The sequence below is a fragment of the Mus caroli genome, unplaced genomic scaffold (assembly GCF_978045245.1).
Source record: "Mus caroli unplaced genomic scaffold, Mus_caroli_1 scaffold_14, whole genome shotgun sequence".
Lineage (NCBI taxonomy): Eukaryota > Metazoa > Chordata > Mammalia > Rodentia > Muridae > Mus > Mus caroli.
Window position 1 is genome coordinate 70,297,537 of NW_028227269.1, and position 23,069 is coordinate 70,320,605.

At 44.3% G+C, this 23,069-nt stretch overlaps 1 protein-coding gene and 1 pseudogene across 3 annotated transcripts in view; one reads left to right on the forward strand and one right to left on the reverse strand.

Annotated features, from left to right (window-relative positions):
• The window catches only part of Daam1 (dishevelled associated activator of morphogenesis 1), a 158,087-nt gene that overhangs the window by 14,304 nt on the left and 120,714 nt on the right, over positions 1–23,069 (forward strand). The gene's annotated exons all lie outside the window — the stretch shown is intronic.
• On the reverse strand, positions 949–1,869 carry LOC110306544 (glyceraldehyde-3-phosphate dehydrogenase pseudogene; annotated as a pseudogene).

Here is a 23,069-nt window from a genome sequence, read left to right on the forward strand (position 1 = left end):
TTTTATCTTTTTGAAATATTTATTCAACTCTGGAGATAACCAAGCTTTACATATGATATTGTGTGTGTGTGTATGTGTTCCTGTCTAAGTCTCGTGCAGTTTTTTACTTTGCCACCTGTGAGAACTTCATTAGCTACTCTACAGAATTTCCAAGTCTGGAACTCATGGTTCAGCCTGTTTCTGTTACCTCTAGTTCTTGTAAATTGGCTAAAATGAAAATAATTGATGCCTTGAGCCATCTGTTCACTATAGAAGCAGGAAAGCTGTGTGCTGAGCAGTGTGGGGCATTATTAGAGGTTCGTGTGTAAATAGACATTTAGAGAATGAGCGCATGGAAGGGAGAAGCAAACGAGCCAGGGTTTTGCCCTAGATTCTTATTTTAAAGAGCAGTGCAGTGCTTATATGCTGATAGTGTACGGATCAGGTAGGAGTCTTTCATGCAGTCTATAATGGCGGAGGTCAAGGGAAGTTTCCATTTTCTTAGCTGTTTGTTTGGCCCAAGTGGGGTTTTTGTTCGTTTGTTTGTTTGTTGAATTACACTTTAGCAGCAGCTTCTTCTTCTTCTTCTTCTTCTTCTTCTTCTTCTTCTTCTTCTTCTTCTTCTTCTTCTTCTTCTTCTTCTTCTTCTTCTCCTTCTCCTTCTCCTTCTCCTTCTCCTTCTCCTTCTCCTTCTCCTTCTCCTTCTCCTTCTCCTTCTCCTTCTCCTTCTCCTTCTCCTTCTCCTTCTCCTTCTCCTCCTCCTCCTCCTCCTCCTCCTCCTCCTCCTCCTCCTTCTTTGTGGGTACAGTGAATTTTATTGCAGTGAACTTTATTCAAGAGAGTAGGGAGGGCTCCCTAGGCCCCTTCTGTTGTTATGGGGGTCTGGGATGGAAATTGTGAGGGAGATGCTCAGTGTTGGGGGCCGATTTGGTATAGGGACTCCTCAGCAACCAAGGACCTCTCTCTTGCTCTCAGTGTCCTTGCTGGGGTGAGTGGTCCAGGGTTTCTTACTCCTTGGAGGCCATGTAGGCCATGAGGTCCACCACCCTGTTGCTGTAGCCATATTCATTGTCATACCAGGAAATGAGCTTGACAATGTTGTCATTGAGAACAAATGCCAGCCCCAGCATCAAAGGTGGAAGAGTGGGAGTTGCTGTTGAAGTTGCAGGAGACAACCTGGTCCTCAGTGTAGCCCAGGATGTCCTTCAGTGGGTCCTCAGGTGCCCACTTCACCACCTTCTTGATGCCATCATACTTGGCATGTTTCTCCAGGCGGCACGTCAGATCCACAACGGACACATTGGGGGTAGGAACATGGAAGGCCATGCCAGTGAGCTTCCAGTTCAGCTCTGGGATGACCTTGCTCACACCCTTGGCAGCACCAGTGGATGCAGGGATGATGTTCTCAACAGCCCCACGGCCATCAAGCCACAGCTTTCCAGAGGGACCATCCACAGTCTTCTGAGTGGCAGTGATGGCATGAACTGTGGTCATGAGCCCTTCCATGATGCCAAAGTTGTCATGGATGACCTTGGCCAGGGGGGCTAAGCAGTTGGTGGTGCAGGATGCATTGCTGACAATCTTGAGTGAGTTGTCATATTTCTCGTGATTCACACCCATCACAAACATGGGGACATCGGCAGAAGGGGCAGAGATGATAACCCTTTTGGCTCCACCCTTCAAGTGGGTCCCGGCCTTCTCCAGGGTGGTGAAGATGCCAGTAGACTCCACGACATACTCAGCACCGGCCTCACCCCATTTGATGTTAGTGGGGTCTCGCTCCTGGAAGATGGTGATGGGCTTCCCGTTGATGTCAAGCTTGCCATTTTTGGCCTTGACTGTACTGTTGAATTTGCTATGGGTGGAGTCATACTGGAACATGTAGACCATGTAGTGGAGGTCAATGAAGGGGTCGTTGATGGCAACAATCTCCACTTTGCTGTGTGGAAAGCAGAGACGGTAGCCCTGGTAACCAGGCACCCAATACAGCCAAATCTGTTCACTTACCTTCACCATTTTGTCTATGGTTCAAGGCTGGCACTGCACAAGAAGATGTGGTTATCTTTGGAACAGGGAGGAGCAGAGAGCTTACACTTCAGCTTCTTGATAAGAAAATAGTCTTAAAAAAAAAAAAAAGAAAATAGTCTTATAGCAGGAAAGAGTTTAGATTTGAGGCCTGCAAAGGAGCTGGCTCTTGAAAGTTGGGAATCCTAAAGTTATAACTTTTTAAAATTAACTGTGGCATTGCCAGCAATGGTGTATATGTAGGCTCTGCAAACACATGTCCTTTGTCCTCAGGGACATGACAGAGATTTCATTTTTAAAAACGCATCATTCATGTTAATAGGATCACTTTATATGACAATCACTGGATGTAGATGAGGCAGTGTGATTTAAACTTCACTTAGGAGGAAAATCACCTTGAGTTGAGGTAAATGAGTGCACAGTAGCTTGACGCAGGGACTCAGAAGATCCCAGGAAGGAGCGGCGGTGTGCTGTCCATCCTTGGTGGCCAGCTGTGTAGCTAGCTGCCATTGCTTCACAGATAGTATGCAGACAGGTGGGTCTGACAAGGGAAGTGCTGGCTGCACTGGGCTGTAGGGGAGTTGGCTGCCTGAGAAGACTGTGACCTCATTTTAGGAAAGCTACCTTTGTTGTCCTGTGACTTGACTAGTTGAAATTATGCATATGTAATATATATATATATATATATATATATATATTACGTTTCATTTGTAATTGTAAATATTTAAATGTTGACTCCTTAAGGAAAATGTTAAAATCTTTTTAAAAAAATCTATAAAAATGCAGTAAATAACTCAAAAGAAAAACACCTTGTAGACTAATGTAATTTGGCAGCATCTCAGCTTGTAGCACACTCCCAGCAGTGTCTGTTAATGTGTGAATGCTTGTAAGGCCTAGCTTAAGGGAACCACAGAGCCTGAGGGGGAAGGGAGAAGGAGGGAGGGAGGGAGGGAGGGAGGAGGAAGAGACTATTTTACACTGAAGATTCAGGAGCTGAAGTGATCCCCAGCTTCTTGCCACGTGTGTAAACCTAGCTCAGTCAGCTGTAAACTGAGATACGGACACGTGTTCTAGTTTTACTTCAATAATTTTTTTTTAAATGGGAATAAAGATTACAGTTACCAGAATACAAGCTGTTAACTGCAAAACGTGCTTAAATCAAATTGCTTTAAGGAAGAGAGTGGTAAGAAAGTCAGGTCATCCTGGCTTAGTGATGGTTGACCATCAAGGTTTTGCCTGTGTGATAGTATAAAATCAATGTACATTCAGTAGAAAGTGTACTTTGGATTTTGAATGTTGATCTTGTTTTAGGCTAGCAAGATGTGGCAGTGTTCTGTTTTCTGTCAGTGGTGGGTAGTAGGTGTGAACCACAGATCCTGGGAGCATCAGCCACAGCCTGCATTCTTGTTAGAGTATCTTGTTAGGATAGACAGACTTTAAAATCAGTTAGTTAGTCACTTTAAGGATAGAAATAGTAAAACCCCTTCCATGATATCATCTGAGGGATGACTGAATCATGGGCACTGGATGTTCTGGAAATTTCTGTGATGTATTGGGAGAATGAAAGTGAAATTTGCAGTTACAAATAGCGGCTTTGTGTTGTAATCAATTTTGAGGTTGCAGACGGTGACCAGGTCTGCCACTTCCCAAGAGCATGCTTGGAGACCACGGTCTTATTAAAAACAAACAGGTCAAAGGACCACAGCCCACTCTCCCTGGGAGAATGAATACCCAGTAATTCTTGCCAGCTTGTGAATCTTTTTCTTCTTCATCCTGACAGTAGCCCTTCTCTGATAAGAGTTTCTTAGTAAACATGGGGAATTTTCAAAGTTAAAATGAAACTAAGTGGGAAACTTTTACTTTTTGTTATAAGATTAATGTAGGCTCACTGAGAAAAAAAGAAAAGAAAGAACCTACGTGTGTGGGCATCCACTGGTCGTCCCAGTACTTGGGTCAGAAGCAGAGGGATCAGGCATCCCCAAGGCTGTCTTCAGCTCTACTGTGAGTTTGGGCCAGCCTTTGACTACCGGCATCCCTGTCATAACAAATCAAACCAAAAAAAGTGAAAATAACATCATAAATTTGGAAGCAATCCTATATTTTGTCACCGTCTGCCCTCTTCAGGGTCCTTTCTCCAAGTAAGTATCAGGAACACACTGCATCTTCTTGACACATTTAGGAAACTTTAGAGGTGGCAGTCTCCTCTCTATGAAATGTGCCTGGCAGTTTTTGGCTTCTTGAGACAGGGTCTCCTTGTGTAGTCCTGGCTGGTCTTGAACTCAAGGCCATCCTCCTGCCCTTGCTTCTCTGTGCTAGGATGACAGTGGTGTCACAAGGCCCGGCTTCATGATGTTTCTTCATTGAAATGAATGTTTCAAGTTAAGTTCTTAGAAATGGAGCACAAGGTTCAAGGGTGTTAGCGCGACTGTTTTAAAGCCCTGCTAAGCTGTTTTTCAGAAAGGTTCTCTGTGTTGGTAACAGCAACCTGGGAAAGCACAGCCGCTAAGTAGGAGCACATTAATGTCTCTCTGTTGTCTGGAGGTAACGGCTGCCATGTTCCACAACACTGTACTTTAATTTTCATATCAAACTGTTGTTAAATAAAACCTTTCTCCCAGTCATTTATATTTTTCCTTTCTCAGATTTTACTCACGTATCTATTTACCCATTTACCTACTTAATTTTAAAAAAGTGCTTTAAAAGTCATTTGGGGTATTGGGAATTGAACCCAGAGCCTTGTGCACGCTGGGTAAGTGCCCGCCAGTGAGCTAGGCCTCAAACCATTTGTGTTTTCTATTTTGAGACAGGGTCTAGCTAAGTTGCCCCGGCAGGCTATGACCTTGTGATCCTCTCCCCTCAGCCTCCAGGTAGCTGGGGTTATACCCCTCCCTGTACCAGGGGGCCCAGAAAATCTCAATGTTTTATAGCTAACCATGAGAGAGATTAATTATTAGGTTTTCATAAATGCAACATGTAATCCTGAAAGACATGGGAAAGATACTTTCAAGATGTCTGGGTACTCATAAAGGAACCTAAAATATTTCTGAGTGGTTGAAGTGTTGGGCAGCAGTTTTCTGTAGTCATCCTTACACACTTTCCCCAGTATCTGAAGGGCACCAATCACCAAGACACATCTCCTGGGGGCTGCCTCAGTTTCTTCTCAGTGGTTCTGTTGTGGAGGATGGCCACAGAAGGCCCTTCTGAAGGCATGGCAAGCAGGGGCATGGCATATATATATGGTTTTTCCATTGGGCTGCACTTGTTTGGATGAGTAGGAGGCAGAACAATGAAATAATCCAAATATTATGAGGAGAGAGGAAGAAGTTTATATTACAGTGGTTTACGTGATAAAAAAATGTTATCCCCGGTACACTTTGTTTAGAAATGGTGTTGTAAAGCAGAGACTCACGTGTGTTGCTAGAACATCTGCCATATTGCATTTGCAACATCAAATGTCACAAGGTCCTGGCACCATCAGAGTCTAATGGCCTTTATGTCAATACATCATAAGTCAATACTGTGGGATGGGGTGGGGTGGGGTGGGGAGTGGAAGGGGTTTCCTCTTACCTGAAGTGTGGCTTTGCTCAAACAGGAATAGTCTTCCAACCACAGGGAGATTGACTTGTTTCTTTAGTACTATGATTCTGTTCAGATATTATTTGACTTTTTTTCTGTCTCTGTTTAAAAAATTCATGTGTGCACACACAAACATGCTCACACACTCACATATGCACAACATGCTTACACATACACATGCCCACATGCTCACACACACATACACACATGCTCACATATGCTTACACCCACATACACTCATACACACCATGCTTACATACATACACATGCCCACATGCTCATACACTCATACATGGATAAAATGCACACATGCACACACACATGCTCACCCACAGCAGCACTATGGGGCTTTGTTTGGGAGGTGTATGTGCATTGACTCAGAGGCACTGTGGCTGTTACAGGAGTGTCTTGGGGTTAAGAACTAGGATGCAAGGAGCAGGTCATGTCTGCATGTTCCTCCTGAAGCAGAAATGCGTCTCCTTCCTAAGCAGGGGGAAGGGTTTGGAGAAGGTGAGACAGATGGCTTCCCTGAGCTGATCAAATCAGACCCTAGGTATGTATGTATGTAGCTTTATAAAGTTGACTGCCACCGTGGGGTCTTCAGGTTTACCAAATGCTGAAATGAAAACAGACATTTTCCTCACATCCTGTGACTAAGCAAACAGCACTTTCGGGTTGATACAGAATACTTCACCTTGCATTTTTATGTTGTCTTGACCTGCCAAACCGAGTCCTGGACTCAAACATGGAATGAAATAATGTTTGCAAGTCTTTTCTATGCATGGTAAAATTATAGATTAAATCATATTCTTCTTATTCAGAATGGTAACGTCTGCCTGTCTCTCTCTCTCTCTGTGTATGTGTGAGTCTCTTTTCCTGTTTCTTGCGGGGTGATGTGGGGTGGGGGTTGGGATGGGTGAAAACTGAACCTAAGGTCTTTTACTGGTTCATGCTAGACAAGCCTACCTCTGGCCAAAGGCCTTCCTTGTTTAGAAGATGGGGTAGCACAATGGAATGAATTTTATTCTAATATAAGCTTACTATTTTATGAACTTGTAAGAAATAGAAAACATTCCGAGCCTGCCAACTTTGGATTTCAAATATTTCAAATAATTCTTTTTTTTTTTTTTTTGGTTTTTCGAGACAGGGTTTCTCTGTATAGCCCTGGCTGTCCTGGAACTCACTTTGTAGACCAGGCTGGCCTCGAACTCAGAAATCCGCCTGCCTCTGCCTCCCGAGTGCTGGGATTAAAGGCGTGCGCCACCACGCCCGGCTTCAAATAATTCTTATTATAAAAGTTAATGCCAAGAGGTGATGGTGTATACCTTTAATCCCAGCACTTGGGAGACAGAGGCAAGGAGATCTCTGAGTTTGAGGCCAGCCTGGTCTACAGATTGAGGTCTAGGACAGCCAGAGCTACACAGAGAAACCCTGTTACAAAAAAAAAAATTTAAAAAAAATAAAAAATTAAGGTAGAATATATGGCTAGAGTCCTGTTTTGTAACTTTTTATAGGCTTTGGTTTTTAAAAGGACTGTCTCGTTGACTCAAACTTAACAGTTTTGAGACTCCCACATCATACATTTTTAAAGTGATGGATGGTTATCATTTGGTTTGTATTTACTGATGGTCTCAAATATACAGCTTGTTTTATTCTATTGATGGAACATTTTAAATATCCAGGCTTCAAAAATAGCAAATGACATAGTATATAAAGGAATGATAAAACCACAATTCATTTGGCACACTCATCTGGTTGAAAGGCATAAACTCTTCTAAAGTGAGGCTTGCTCAAACACACACACACACCCACCCACCCACCAAAACAGTTTAACAGAAAGCTCTTGTGAAGAAAACCAACACCTTTCAAACCCCATATTTGTACAGCCCATGCTGTAGAGAGCTCTCGGGTGATGTAGCATGCGGGCAGCCTGAGAGTCAGAACTTGGGCTGCTACTAATCTCAGGTAGTTGTTGGACATTAATACAAGAGACACATGTCTCTCCCTCACCTTTCTACTGCCCATAAAGCCTTTGTAGCCAGTGCTTATCAGATGTGACAATCTGCCCTTCCCAGCCTCCCCATGGCCTCAGAGCCCCTACCTCTCTAAGACATTCTGAGCCACGGCAAGTGGTCCAGCCTCCTCTGTGGTTTGGCATTAGAAGTGGCAAACTCCAAAGTTAAAAAAAGCTGCCGTTCGTTCGCATTTAAGAGATCAACTTACCCCCATTTAATTCAAGAGGAATATTGTTTTCTTTATATCAGCCATTCACAATCTTTTAGAGTAGGATAATTCCTTTTTAATTAAAAGTAGAGTCAGATCCCCACATGACCATGAAGTCAGTAATACTTTAACCATTTTTAGTTTTACCAATCATAGCATATAAATTTATTTGGAAGAATAAGCATTCATGTGTGCAGGAGATGTTTATATATGAATGAGTGCAGAACCCCTTTTAATGGTTCCGTCTTCTCCTCCGCCCTCCCCTAGGACTGGGATTAGGAATCATTACTTTCTACCACTTGGCCATTTCTCCTTGGTTTCAGTTACAGTTTTAAAGAGTGTTGTATTAAAAGTAACTGAAGTTTCTTTCTCTTTCACAGAGGAGGTCAGGGTTTTGTTTTGTTTTTTTTTTCCATGCACTGTAGAGTCCTGAGATTCTGTCTAGGCGCTTCTGGGGGACTCTTTCTTCCTGTGATGTCACACAGCACAAAGCTGCTTATTGGCTCCAGATATCTATCTGTCTGCCCATTTACCCATTCATCCATCCATCGATCCATCCACCCATCCATCCCTCCCTCCATCCATCTATGTATAATATATCTATATTGGAGCTTCCATAATATGTATGTAAAGGATTTCACAGCAAGACCTGGAAAAAAAAAAGAAAAAAAAAAAAAAAAAAAAAAGGAAGAGAGAGAGAGAGGAAGCAAGAGCATTAGAAAGACTGGTAATTTCTGACTGAATGTAGTACCTGAAGGGCTTAGGGGTTAGCCTCTAGACAGTCTTGAAGCCAGGGTTATCTGAGTTCCAGCCACTCTATCTCCCTCAGCCTGCTGCTATTCCTAAGACTGCAGGAGGATGTAAACTGCCCCTAGCTCCAGCTGGCAGTGCAGCAAGTACTTACATGGAAAGAAACATTGTTTACCTTGGAATGACAGGGAACTCAACCCTATTTCTGTGCTGGAGGCAAGGGTTACAGTGTCTGCGGACCCTGCTTGTAAATGTCTGTCTGGTTTGAGAATGGCCTTTTTTCATTGTTTAGGGTAAGTGGAGGGTGGTGAAGCTTATTGTTATCTTTAAAATGTTTTTATTTTATTTTTATTAAATAAAAATACCATGTCCAAAAAATGCTTCCTCTTCCCCCAAGGTGCTCTGCCTTCTCCGTTGTGCTTGTGACAGACTTTATCTTGTCTGGACTTCAAGCTCTGTTGCTTGGATCGTTCCTGAATGATCTCAGGATTCTGCAGGAAATCATCCTGCCTCAGGACTTTAGCATACCTAATGGACTTTGCTCTGCCTTTCCTGCCTGGCAAGCTAGCACAAAGCCAAACATCCCCGGGATGTTCCCTCAGATTCCTTGGGTTGTTTACTTCAGGAAACTGGCTCTGTACATGGTCCAGGAGGACACAAGCAGATGTCTTACAAGTGAGTTTACAAGAGTGGTGTGTTAGGCAATTGCTCTTCAGCTGGTGAGGGGACCACCTCTTGTTGGCTATTGGTTAATTTGCCTTCCTTTGGTGCAGTGTGGGATGATAGTAAAAGCTTTTTCTTTAGATTCTTTCAAATGTTGGTAGAGCGAGGTGGTCCTGGCCCAGATGGCCTTGGCAGTCAAGGTGAGACTGCTCTGCTAGCTGTGGTCAGCGAATACGCTGCCTTTAGGCAAAAGTTTCAGCCTCAGTTCCTGTCCTAGTTTAACAGATTTGCCCCAGACCCACCCCAGGCTTGCTAACCTGTTTTCTGTCTATATGGGTTGGCCAGTTCAGGCTATTTTTAATAAATGGAGCTCTGTTGTGACTCGGCTTTTCATCTTACTGTTTTCCAAAGCTCATTCATGGCATGGCATGCATCAGTACCTCATTCTTTTTGTTTGTTTGTTGATTTGGTCTGTTTGTTTGTTTATTTGAGAGTTTATTTATTTGAGAGAGGATCTCATTTTATAACTTGACTGGTCTGGAAGTGAAATAGACCAAACTAGCTAGCAGCAAAGGCATGCACCACCATGCTTAGGCAGTCCTTTGTTCTTTTTATTGCAAAGGTATATTCCAGTTTATGGACATAGCATACCTTGTTTACTTGTGGACGTCTGGGTATATCTACTCGTTGGTTCTTTGAATAATGCCTCCATCAGCATTTGGTTAAGCTTTGTGTGAACATATGTTTCTGGTTCTCTTGGGTAAGAAGCTAAGTATGGAAGGGTGGGATCTCGTGGAGTCTGTGTCTAGCATTTGGGGACCTTCCAAACTGTCCTCAGAAGTTTGTTGTCCTGCTTTTTATTCCCACCAGCAGTGAGTGCAGATCTCTGAGCATCTCAGATCTTTCTCAGACACCATGCTTTTTTGTGCTTGTCGGATATCTCTTCTTGTCCATGGGGCGAGGGAGCAGGGTTCTGGATGATAATTTTAGAGGAAATGAAGCAAATGAAAGTCTGGTTTTGGTGATTGGCTCAGCTGCCACTCTGGGGGGAACCTTCAGCCCTGAGCCTAAGAACCTTCCTGTTTGACTGCATATGATATTACGAGTAATTTTGTGTTTCTGCTTTTTTTCCTCCCTGGAGGAAAAAGTAAAGATTTGTCTTTTTTTGAAGCTAGACATGGAGGATTTAAACACACATACGGACCCCCTGAGTTATTAAAGTTCCACAAGACATGGCTTTGGTTTATTCCAGAAATCAGTTTTTAGGACCACTCTCTCGGTGCCTCTCCTCGCCGTTCTCCACTAGACCGTAACTCAAGAGCTGAATCAAGCTCTGTTCAGCGGGTGTTTGGGAAAGAAACAGTGTCTGGATGCTGGTCAGCTGGCTCGGGTTGTCAGCAGGCCAGCTTAGCACATGTTTTTCTCCAGACAGGAGCCTCTGTAGGCCGAGGGGTGTTCCATCTGTCCCATTTGAGCTCAGGATAACAAGACCTCTGGTGCAGCTCCACGGTGGTAAACACCAAGGGCAGAGGTGTCAGAAATGTTCAGTACCCCAGCAGCAGGCAACCCCCTGCTCCCGTGCCCTGCACAACCCAGCAGGCGGGCAAGCCAGAAGGAGAGCACCAAGAACTGTTGTTTCTGACTCACAGATGTGATAACTCCTACTGTCCCCTGGCCATAGTTGATTAGTTTGGACATGTTGGCAGGAAGCCATGGGTCATTTTGCCTGCTGAAATGACAGGGTAACTGAGAAGGGTGGCCTGGGAAGTCAGCCTGTCTGGCACTCCCCTCCGTTTCTGCATTAGTGCAGAGCTGTGTGAAAGATGGTTGGTTTGGTTTCTGCAGTTTGCTCATGGGGCGAGAGCCCTTTTGGTTTCTCTCACACCTGGTTTGAGCTGGGTTCTCTCCTGTGGGTGGGGTTCGCTATACAAGGAGGGCCTAGAGACTAGTAATGCGCTTGAGCATTCCCAGCCCATTCTGACCACATCTCTCTCCAGCACTGCTCTTCCAGAGCTCTCCAGAATGTCTCAGGTCAAGAGAAGACAGGTGTCCCTGTCTCTACATTAGCCCATTACAGGCCCACTTGCTCAGTGTTCTTTGCTGTCACTCTCAGATCAATATCTTGTTGCCATTATAGGGTTAGTGTGGGACAGCTGCCTGCTAATTAAGCTCATGTGGATTATCCCTTTATTATGTCTGCCAGTTTAGTACATCAATTTCAAATCAAATATGAAGTGTTAAATTACTATTAGACTAACAGCTGATGTGTTTTCTGTTGTGTGATTTTCATAGTAATTGATGCATTTGGCCTAGTGACTTCAATTGGAAAATAAGTAATCGAATCTTAAATTCTCTCTCTCTCTCTCTCACTCTCTCTTATTTTTGGCCTAACTGAAAATAGGTAATACCCTCTCAGCCCCCCATAGTAAAGGTTAGTTACAATTTTTCTGAACAGCTATTCGAAATACAATTTTTCATCTTCCACTGTATTTTACCTGACGATCTTGGGAGGAACTATTGTCTGAATCTGGCAGGTTCTCATGGGGGTGGGGCCTTTGGTACTGACTCCAGTGGGCTCCCAGAGGGAGCTGCCGATCCTGCCGCACCATGGGTCATCTTCTTGTGGGGGACAGTGACTGACTTCTGGCAGCAGAAGGATTTAGAGTCCTCTGGGATCAGGCATTAACACAGCTCTGCCTCAGTGTGAGTACCGTGTGAGTGGATTCTCTGCACGCAGTTTCACCACAGAAAACCTATCTTTTGTGTCTTTCTGACATTCTCACCTCTAATGGACTTGTGATTAGACCAGAAGCTGTGTTAGGAGTCAGAAAGTTGATGCTTTCCCACAGAACACACCCTGTGCTTCCTATATTCAAGCTACCACCTTCACGTGGCTATTGAAGTTCTAAACTAATTAGCAGTTCAGCTTCTCAGACACACTAGCCACCTTACAGATGTTCAGTAGCCACAGGGGGCCTGGTAGCTGCTTGCTGTGTTGGGTGGTGTAGAGAGAATTTTCATGATCACCGAAAGTCTTCGGGCATTCCTGACTGTGTGCTCAGCTCTAAAGAAGGTGGATTCATTATTTTCTCAGTGTTATGACACAACACCTAAAAAAAAGCAGCAACTTAAGAAAGGGAACATTGCTGAGGGTGGAGACATGCACCCATGATCCCATTTAGGGGCAGAGGCAGGGGACAATCAGACATTTAAGATCATCTTTAGCTACATAGTGAGTTCAAAGCCATTTGGAGAAGGAGTTATTGTGAATGTAGGAGCAGGTCTCAGTAGTGGATGGTCCCAGGAGAAAACAAAACACGAATGTGTGTGCACACGAGCAAACACTCATGCACGCACACATGCATACTCACATAATAATGGCATCTTAGTGGGGAGGTAAGGGGGGAAAGAGGCTCACGCTGTGTCAGCAGGAATGTGAAAGGCCATACACAGGTGGAGGCTGAGCAGGAATCAGAGAGGGCAGGACTGGAAGCAGAGCTGGCTTAGCTTTAGAAACCCACCACAGTGCCTTCCTGTGCCCATCCAGGGCCTGCATCTCCAAGGTTCCACAACCTCCCAGCACAGTGCTGCCAGTTAGAGACAGGGTGTTTGAAAGCCTGAACCTGTGAAGGCCATTGCACACACAAAACACAACAGAAGCTTAGTAAGTAAGACACGAGTCACAGGGGCTCAGAGGTCTGCTTGTGTGAGGTTGGGTGCTGAAAGGCCGACGTCGCCATTTCTAGCCTAGCAGAGGAGAGCAACGGACGGCGTGCACATGTGTGCGAGCACATCATGGCGTTCTAGTGTCTTTGCTCACTGAGCCCCTTTCCACCCCCAGTTCTGTGCATTTCATTAGGCAGTCTTAGTTTTGTTTTCTCCTGGGACCATCCACAAGACCTGCTAGATATTCAAATGCAATTAAGGATTCAGAGCCAGTGTGCTGATGGTTCTGGCTCTGAGGAGTCAACTTATGATTTGTTTCACTTTATTGTTGGATTTATTGGGACACTATATACTTTCTGACATTTTGCTTTTTTGCATTTTGCTAGTTCGGCCTGGAACTTGCTATGTAACTAAGGATGACCTTGAACTCCTAATCCTGATGCCTCCACTTCTCAGATGCTAGGATTTAAATGAGTTTAAAATGCACCTTGACCTCTGGATATTTCCAAGTTAAGATGGGTTGATTGGATTACAGGTCCAGTTTGGGTTGAATAGCTTGTGTTTAACTAAGTTTTTATCCACCGATCTTTCCTATTAGAGTTGTCATTTCTAATCCTGTGTTAATGAGTGCTATGAAGATAAAAGGATGCTGAGATTAGGCGATCACTGATGTCTTACTTTCTAAGGGCACACACATGCACAAGCTGCTTCTTGCATCAAATTTGTCCTTTTGGAAAGTTAGATTTCATTTTGGCTTTAATGAATGTCTGTTGGCTTCTAGTTCTTTGAAGGTATTTTTAAGTCTGGATATTTGCTAACTGTATTTACTATGAAATGTGAATTTATAAGTCTGTAAAAAGACTTGGGTACAAATCTCCCCTTTTTTCAACTTTCCACACTTGGCTGCCAAGTTATTAACACTTCAGAGAATTTGATGCTCAAGGGTTGCAACTGTGTGAAAACACACACACACACACACACACACACACACACACACACACACACACACACAAGTTTCTACTAAGGAAACTTATTCATTTCATTCTTGTCTATGTGAAATTCAGTTTGGCTGGCCTGGGAATTCATACCTGCAGTCTTTCTCATGCTGTTTGATGGTGACGGTGCAAACACTGAATTCTATCTGAATTCCTCTCCAAACTTGGCACTGCTCCACAGCCCGTGTGTGATGTTGGAGTGGCATTCTTACCCCTGTCCCCACTCCATCTCCGGCCTGCCTTCAGAAACCTCGTGGGTGAGGTTGTATGGGTTGTTCCCCTCCCCCAAAAGTCTTTTCCCAAGGGTTGAAAGAGTTTATCCATTGGGCAGATGCCAGTGCTTGGCCACCCCCTGGGGAGCTTGTGTGACCCTGTGTCCCATACTGTCTTCTTGAACTCTACAGCAAATGTGGTCAGGGTGTGTGGTGGTTGTTGTTTTGTGGGTTTTGCTAACATCTTACGGTGTTAAATAACTCTTGCTTGGTTTTATATTTATGCTGCCCACAAGCCAGGGAACCAGAAAAGGTGTGAATTAGTCCAAGCCTAAAGGCCTGAGAGCTAGGGGAGCCAGTAGGAGTAGAGGCAGTATAGACTATCTGTGGAGTGTAACTTATGACATTCTCCTATCAATACATTACAGTAACCACGTGTCTTGCTCACTAGGTCCAATCAGCATAATACCACCAATGCAGTGGAACAGTGTGATATCTGTGGGAAGAAAGACCCTCAAGATCTCAGAGAGCTAGCTTCTAACGTGGGACTGGCGAGTTCATACATCCCTGAGTGGGACGCAAAGGCATGTTGATGCACCGGTGAGCTAGAAGTCAATGGCCTCTTGTGGGCCCGAAAGACAGGTCTGGAGAAAAAGGCCTTTGTCCAATCCATAGCCAGGTGCAAGGTACTGGAAGACATAACACGTTCTCAACAAATGTGTTTACCACAGTGGGCACAGTGGGTGTTTTAGTTACCGACAACAACAACTTAGTTAAGTGATAGTGCCAATTGAATGGCCAGCTTGGTGCTTTCTGTTGCTTCCAAGTAGTTTGTGCCTGGACCTTAGGACGGTTTTTAATGAAGTGCTTTTGATGGAGTGGCCCCTGGGACCCCCAGTGTGGAGATGGGTATTACACTCTACCTCCTTCTACACTGACTTGGTTTGCTTCTCTGTATGAAGAGCCGGCAGTCTGAAAGCATGGATGTTGCCGAGGAGTTAGTGTTTCAGGGAGGAAATGTACTTGGCCCATCTTAAATCTATACTCAACATTAGGACATTTTGAGTAGGATTAGGGGAGCAGTGATCATGGCCAGAAAAGGCTGGATAATTCGCTGTGAAGTCAGAATGCTGAAGAGACTAAATCAGTGTGCTTCAGCAGGACTTTTAGTTCTGAAACCAGACATGCAGTTTGACCTGCTTACCGTCAGTATGAGATTTCTCCCTCCCCTTTTGCTAATGGCAGGGCAGTTGAAGTTGATAAAGCTGGGTTATATGCTGAAAGTACATTATATGAGCCTTTCCTTAGAACTTGGGAATGTGCTGGGCAGTGGTGGCGCACACCTTTAATCCCAGCACTTGGGAGGCAGAGGCAGGTGGATTTCTGAGTTTGAGGCCAGCCTGGTCTACAGAGTGAGTTCCAGGACAGCCGGGACTATATATATATAGAGAAAACCTTGGGAATGGGTGTGGCACTGACTAGCATCCCTATATTATCTTAAAGGATAGTGGGAGGCTACATAGGATTGGTCCTGCTCAACTCTGGTTACATAGGTACATGGTAAATGCCCCCATCCCCTCCCCAGGGGTTATACAGATACCGTTCAGTTTTGCCGGTGGATCCTTGTTTCGGTCAGATTCATTTTGTAACCCCTGTCCCCATATGTGTATTTGTATGTGGTGTACATGTGTTTGTGTGGGTATGTGTATATTCATGGAGACCATGTGTCAACATCAGATGTTTTCCTTGATCTATCTCCGCCTAATATTATGAGAGAGACCCTGTCACAGAACCTGGAGCTCACCAGTTGGTTCGAGATCTGCTGTCTCTGCTCATCCCTTCCCCCAAGCACCGGAGTTACAGATGTGCACCTTCCATGCCTGACTTATTTGGGTGGGTGCTGTGGGTCTGTGTGGGCGACATGAGATGGATTGAGCCACCTTCCTAGCCTTGGTTTTCCTACTTTAGTGATATAGCATAAGTCTATAGGATTGCTAGTAAGACAACCACAATTTTGCATTACAGTGTTGACTTCTCCAGAATCAGCCAATATTTCTGCTTCAGCGTCTGCTTTTGTTACTTACGAATTTTGTCACCGTTTCATAGGATGACCCTCTCTGCAGAAATGGGTTTTCATTTGATAAAGGATTCTGTATTAAAATGATTTTAATACAAAAGGTGTGACACGTTTTGTTGTCCTTTCGCCGTCAGATGACTTGCTTCTGAAAGGAAGCTTTCAGGGTGAAGGGGAGAAGCCCCCTCCTGGTCTCCTTCCAGGCCGTCCATACAGGCTGCCTTCCAGTCACTGTGCACACTTTGACCTAGACACCTGGCTGTGGGAACGCAAGCTCTGTCTGTGATGCCCCTGCAGGCTTGTTTGGGATGGCCAGGGACTAAGAGTGAGAATTGCCAAGTTCAGTTTGTTCTGACACCTATCATTCTTGTAGTGTTTGTCTCTTGTGGTAAAGACTATGCAGAGAGGCGCAAGGCTTCCCATGTAGGCCTGGAGTCCCTTCATGCCTCACTGGGATGGTCCCCAGCTCCCGTTCATTCAGAATGAGTGTCCCCAGCACCCAGAAGCTGCTCACACTGAAAACTCATCCACTAAACTTCATCTTGAGGGGAGGGGTGAGTGAAGGGACTTGTATTTATGTCAGTGCTGGACAGATAGAGGGCATATGCATAGTCAGTATATGTTGGGTTTCATCCTGTGCACAGGTGGCCCTCCCTGTTCCAGAGGCCAGCTGTCTGAGTGGAGCTCTGAGTCACTTCCACTATCTTCTACCTCAGTCGCTTACTGAGGCAGCCGAGGCAGGACTGTTGTTCCTTCTTAGCCCAGGCCCAAATACCTTAGAGTTGTAGATCCTTTGGGACATGTTTTGTTTGCTTGCTTTGATTTCTGGAGTATCATTGTAGTTCTTTGATTTGAAATAGTACAGAAAGGGAGTAAGTTTTTTGTATGTGCCATCGGGGAGAAGGTTTACCATACAGCTGGAGGTGGCTTAGAACATAGAATGAAGTAGTTAATAGACTACCTTTCCAAAAGAAACGATAGCATGTGTGTTCCTTCCCACAAGTCGTCTTTTCTTACAGCTTCACATTTAATGGACTAGGAACAGAAGGAGCCTTAGCAGTGATGCTCAAGTCTTGCACATGTGTGGCATGGTAGGGAGAGTAAGTGCTCTGTCAACTTTGCATCAGCTTCTACTCATCTTCCTTCATGGGAAAAATAAAATAAAATCACTGTTTTGTCAATGACAAAAATCCCAAGATCTAATGGTCTTCCTCAGCCTAAGTTAGACTTTGAGATTTTCAACAGGAAATAATGGGAGCTTCTCAGAAAACTTAGCTATATGTACTCCTGCCCGGTTTTGTGCTGTCCGCCTACTAAGCTTACAAGGAAAAAAAAAAAACAAAAACCTAAATGGAAGAGGAAATTGTATTTCTGCTATTGGCCGAAGAGGGTTCCAAGCATCACGTGGCTGTTGCTGAAATCTGGAAATCCACTTAACCCAGGCCATTTTGTCTTCCCACACATTTGGAATGAATGCTGAGAGGAAAATACCTCTGTAGAAGCAGAGGGGCTATTTTTAGATCCACTCCTATTTTGGGTTTCATTACTCAGAAATTTCCCCTCGGGGGGTCAAGGTCATATGTGTGCACCATGCTTGATGGGCTTCCTTACTCTGCTCTGTATGTACCACAGTCACCCGCAAGTCAGCACATCACATGCCATGCACATCAGTTGTCATCTGAGAGTAAACCCTGCGTCAGCCCTGCCAGCTGTGTTGGACATCCCTGTGTTGAGCATGTTTGGAGGTCAGGAGGTTAGTTTAGTTTGGATTTGCCTCTGGTTTCAGTAATATGTTTCTCCTGGTTCCTAGTGCCAGTTCATTGGCCGAACCGACTATCCCCTTTTACCTCAAAAAGGGGGGGGGGGGGAAACAACTTGCTTTCAAAATACCAGAAAAGTAACCTTTCTTATGGACATTAAATAGTAAATATTTGTAGTGCCAATTAGCCAGTAAGTACTGAAGTGTCAAATTATAAAATCACAACAAATTTAGTTATCGATCTAATTGCTTTTTCCCCTCTTAGCCACTCATAAATTGGGCAATCTCCATTCTACACAATAGAATGAGAGCTCTTTGGTAATAGCCTAGCAGAGGCTTTAGGAGTGAGGCGACAAAACAATTGGAAACAGACTGATTGACATCAGCTCATTCCAACTTCCTGTTTTGTAAAGCAAGAGGGGATGTCCTTGATTCACGCAGACTCCTGCTTTCTGGAAAAACTGGTCTGTTTGGGGGTTTATCTGCTTCCTGAAAGCTTAAATTGATTATGTGGTAGTTAGCAGGAATGAGTCCATTTTGGTGTGGTCTAGGCTGTTGAAGCCTGTGGGAGCTCAACCCTAACAGTGGCCTCTCACAGTTGTATCAAAACATTTACTAGGCTGACATTGAAGATTTCTGTCAGTGTGTTTCTGAGTGTTTTGGTCCCAAGCAGGTGGGCAATGCTATAGTGTTTTCCAAATTCACTCTGGATGATGGTTTAATGGTGTGTTTTCTGTTACACTTGGAGGCATGCAGGCTGATGTGTTGATTACCTATTGATTAGCTCTGTTTCATTGGTATGCAAATGTCTGTCATAAATGGTAAAAATTATATGTACCGAAGAACTACTTTGAAATAAATTTCTTTGTAATTTACCATTAGGAAATGTTTGGTCTGTATATTATCTTATGTTCCTGTATACTTGGAGTCACGCAAAACGTTATTTAGTGAAATGCAGTCACAAATGGAGAAAGTTTAAGAAGCCCTCTTCTACCTTAAGTTCCTTCCTGTATAACCCAACGCACATGATGGCTATTTAGTCATCTAACTTCATAGTGCAGTCTTTACGAGTTTATAAAACCCTGATTGAAAACATGCCTTCCACACTGCTGTTTTCAGGGATGGTCAGGAGACAAAAACAAGAACACAATGAAAAAAAAAAAATAGTCCCATATTTACTGAATCCTGGCTCTTGGAGTCATTCTTTCTTTGAAAGTCAATCTCGTAGAAACATTTCTCCATTTGTTTACCTACCAAGAGATGTGTAGTCTCAGTCCTAAAAACTTGGTAGGAATTATGTAAGCTTGCCTAATTATACTCGTTGGTTGAAATGAGGCAGAAAGAGGCTCAGCTCCATGTTGTGGGTCTGATTTTCTTCTGAGCAAGCCCCCAGAGACCCTTTGGTGATGTGTGACTCTGGGCAGTGGCTTCCATCCCCATCAACTACCCTGAATGTTTTTCAACCTATAATTAGCAATTGAATTGAATGAAAAATAGATTTCTGCCCACCACTCCCCATGCTAATAGTAGAATGTTTGAGGTAATGGAATAATAATATGGGCAGATAAATATAATACCAGTCAACCTAAGCAATACACTGTCCTTGTTTTTTAAATTTGAGGTCCTGTGTTGATCAACTGTTTGACCCTGGAAATAGCTTTCAAGTTTGCTATAGATGAAATCAACCACAGGGCAAATCCATCACTTCACAGTCCCTTCCTGAGAACAGGTGTTGGGAAAAGGTCCTTCCCGAGTGCTGAGAGGTGAGTTTCTGTGACCATAGGAAGACAAACTGCTGCTGATAGCCTGTGTCAGCTGCAAGAGCGACTGGGCTAACGCACAGACAAGCGTTTCTGGGAGGGAAAACCCACTCAGCTTAGAGGCCCTGTCACCAAGCATCATCTTGCTAGAGGCCATGATGTGTTACATGGAGTGTAACATGGAATCACTTCTTGGGCTTGGGTTTCTTTCTACCTCTACAAGTTAAACACTTAAAACAGATTTAACAAAAATTCAGTGGAGATTTCAGAGAGATTAGAATTTAAGAAGCATTATTCTGTGGCATGGGGTGGGGGCATTCTGCCTACCATTCTTGGTGTCTGAATTAAGTTTTCCTTGTTGAGCAGCTGTCTACTTGGCTGCTGATGGATCTTTTGCAGACCAGATCGTTTGAAAAATGATGCTGAGGTTAAGACAAATTAATTAGCATGTTTCTAGAAGGTGAGTGGTGAGTGATGTAACTGAGGCCGGGGCCAGGGATGGGGGTGGGGTAGGGTCCTGGAAGGAGACCTTTTTACTTTGGGGATCTTCATTTCCCTCTGCCTCCCGTTTTTTCTTCCACCATGTGGCACCCATATTTCTTATTTAAAATTTAACAAATTATAGTTGTATGCTAATGAAGTCCAGCATTTTATTTAAAGATACTCATACACTATGGTATGATGAAACCAAACCAGTTAACCTGTAGCACTAGCATTTTAAATTTTCTCTCTCTCTCTCTCTCTCTCTCTCTCTCTCTCTCTCTCTCTCTCTCTCTCTCTCTCTTGATGGTGGTAGGGTAAGAATTCTGTAGTCTTGAACACTGGTCATTGCATATTGCCAAGCCTCCTGCTTTTGCTGTAAACTCAAGCCCAAGAAATAGTTTACTTTCATTTTAACTCTTTATAGAATATTGGTACAAACAGTTAGAAAACATGGAAATAATTCCTGATGCCGGTGCAGACAAAGAGTAAGAAGAAACAGGGATTGTGGGAAACAGAATCCAGTTGTTGCAGTTGGGGAATGAAAATCCTAAGCTAACGGAGTATCCAGCTGTTTGACAGTTTATAAGACCACAATTGAAATAGCTTTATTATCTTTAAGGAGAGTGGTCCAGGGTTGAGAGTCTGGGTTCCAGTTTCAGTTTTCTCCCTCATTAGCTGTGCAACTTCGGCTAGCATATGTGGCTTAGGCAGCTCAGATTCTCACTGGAAACAATGTCAGTAATGAAAACCACGCCACAGGCTTGCAGTTAGAAGAACTTGGTGCTTGCCATAGAATGTACCTAACTAGATGTTATCATATGGCTGGCTAGTCAGGTGACTCAGTGGAGTGATCGGTATGTTTGTGTTATTCAAGCATTTTTTGAAGCCCTAAGCTATTGGACGATGAGCATAGCATTTGAGAGGCATCACTCAAATGAGGATTCCATTAAGTAAAGTCTGAGGTGATGGGCACATTTGATAAATAGCCTGGTCACTGAGCACTTAGTCAGGTGCCATGTAGCCCCAGTGTGTTGGCTTGTTTTGTGTCAACTGACACCAGCTAGAGTTGTTTAGGAAGAGGGGACCTCAATTGGGAAACTCTTCCCATTAGATTTTTCTGTGGGCAAGCCTATGTTGTGTTTTCTTGACCAGTGATTGATGTGAGAGGTCCCCAGCTCATTGTGGGCAGTGCCACCCCTAGGCTGGTGGTCCTGGGTTGTTATAAAAGCAAGTGAGTAAGCCGTAAAGTGCAAGCCAGTAAGAAGATCACCTCCATGGTTTCTGCATCCAGGTTCCTGCCTTGGCGACCTTCACTGATGAACTGTGGTGGGTACTGTAAACTAAAAGAAACCCTCCCCTCCTGAGTAGCTTTTGATCATGGTGTTCTATCACAGCCATAAAAACCCTAACTACGGCACCGAGAGTTAGTGCTGTTTTATGTCCTCTCTCCAGGCAAGAACACTGGGGAGCTGTGCTGTTATTTCTGGGTCAGCTTCTCAGTATTTTTTTTAGCAGCCTTTTCTATAGCTGGCTAGAGTCTGCTTCTGACTGGCCATCTCACCGCACAGAGCCATCACTGCTTGCTGTGCAGACTCAGGCATTAGGAAGCTTTAGTGAAGGCAGGCCAGCGGTTGCCTTACCCCCAGAATTCCTCCCAGTGCCTGGGCTTCCTAAAGTTAGATGGCTTGCTCACTGGGAATCTGAGTCCAGTCAGAACACCCCTGCTTGGGTTTCTTCAGAATAACCTTGATTTCCTCGATTTTTGAGTCCAAGGATGGGAAGTTGTCCTTTCAGATCAATGAATCTCCTAAAAAGAAAGAGGACATTAATAAAGGAGACTGGGTGGCTGGTCTCTGTCTCCCCCCAAACACTCCCATTTAGTTTGAATGTGGTCCACTGAGTCCCATGACATATCTCCTAGGCCTTCAGGGACACCGCTTCTAAGCCAAACCAGGCAGATCTCTGAGCCAGCTGCTTGAAAGAGTTTGGGTAGTGCATCCATGCGGCTGGTGCATGAGGGGTGCATGAGGTGGAGCAGAGACAGGCTTTACTTCATTGAATGACTAGCCCTGAAGACGGGGAAAATAGCCTTAATTACACTTAATAGGGGGAAGTTCCCTTTCATGAAAAGAATCCCAATTTTAAATGGTCAATTTATGCCTCTACTGTGAGAACTTTACTCAGCCCCCTCCCCCTTTGGGGATTTGGGGGTTGGGGGTTATTGCCTTTAGCAGAAACCATCTCTAGCAGGGGTCTTTTGAGCTCCTGGGTGTTTGAAGTTTCAGGTAGTTTCCAGCAGATCAAAGGGAAGAAGTTGCTGCAGAATGCTAGTTTTCTGTCCAATAGTATTTTCAATCAGCAGAGACTGCTGGAAGATGAGAATTTTCTTTCTTGTGGTGTTGGGGATCAAGCCTGGGTCCTTGCTGACGCTTGGCGCGCCCCATCCCAACCTAGCTGCAGTCTATAAGTGGGGCATTTATTTTGACTGTGGCTTGGCTATCTAGTTTGTCATTGCCACACAGTCTGGCTCCTGCCCATGCCTTTGATCCTGCACCGTGCTCACTTTTCCTGTCCAAGGGTTTTCAGAGTGTTTCAAATACCTTTGCTGCTTTGGTTCATAGGCACGTCTAGCTGTCTCTCCCCTCAGGCCTTTGGTCTCCGGCTGTAACAGTCTTTCTGTACATATTCGCCTGACTGCTTATGATCATGCATTTCCGGTGATCTTCCCAAGTATGCGTTTGATGACTTTGCATCTTCTGAAGAGTCACTATCTACCCCTTCAGAATCCTGTCACTCTCTGAATAGCTTTCTTTGTCCATCCGGAGTGTAACAGAGTCCTGTTGGTCTCCTTCCACAGGGGCTCATGCTGCCTGGCGTACTGCTGGATCTCCAGTGTCTAGAATA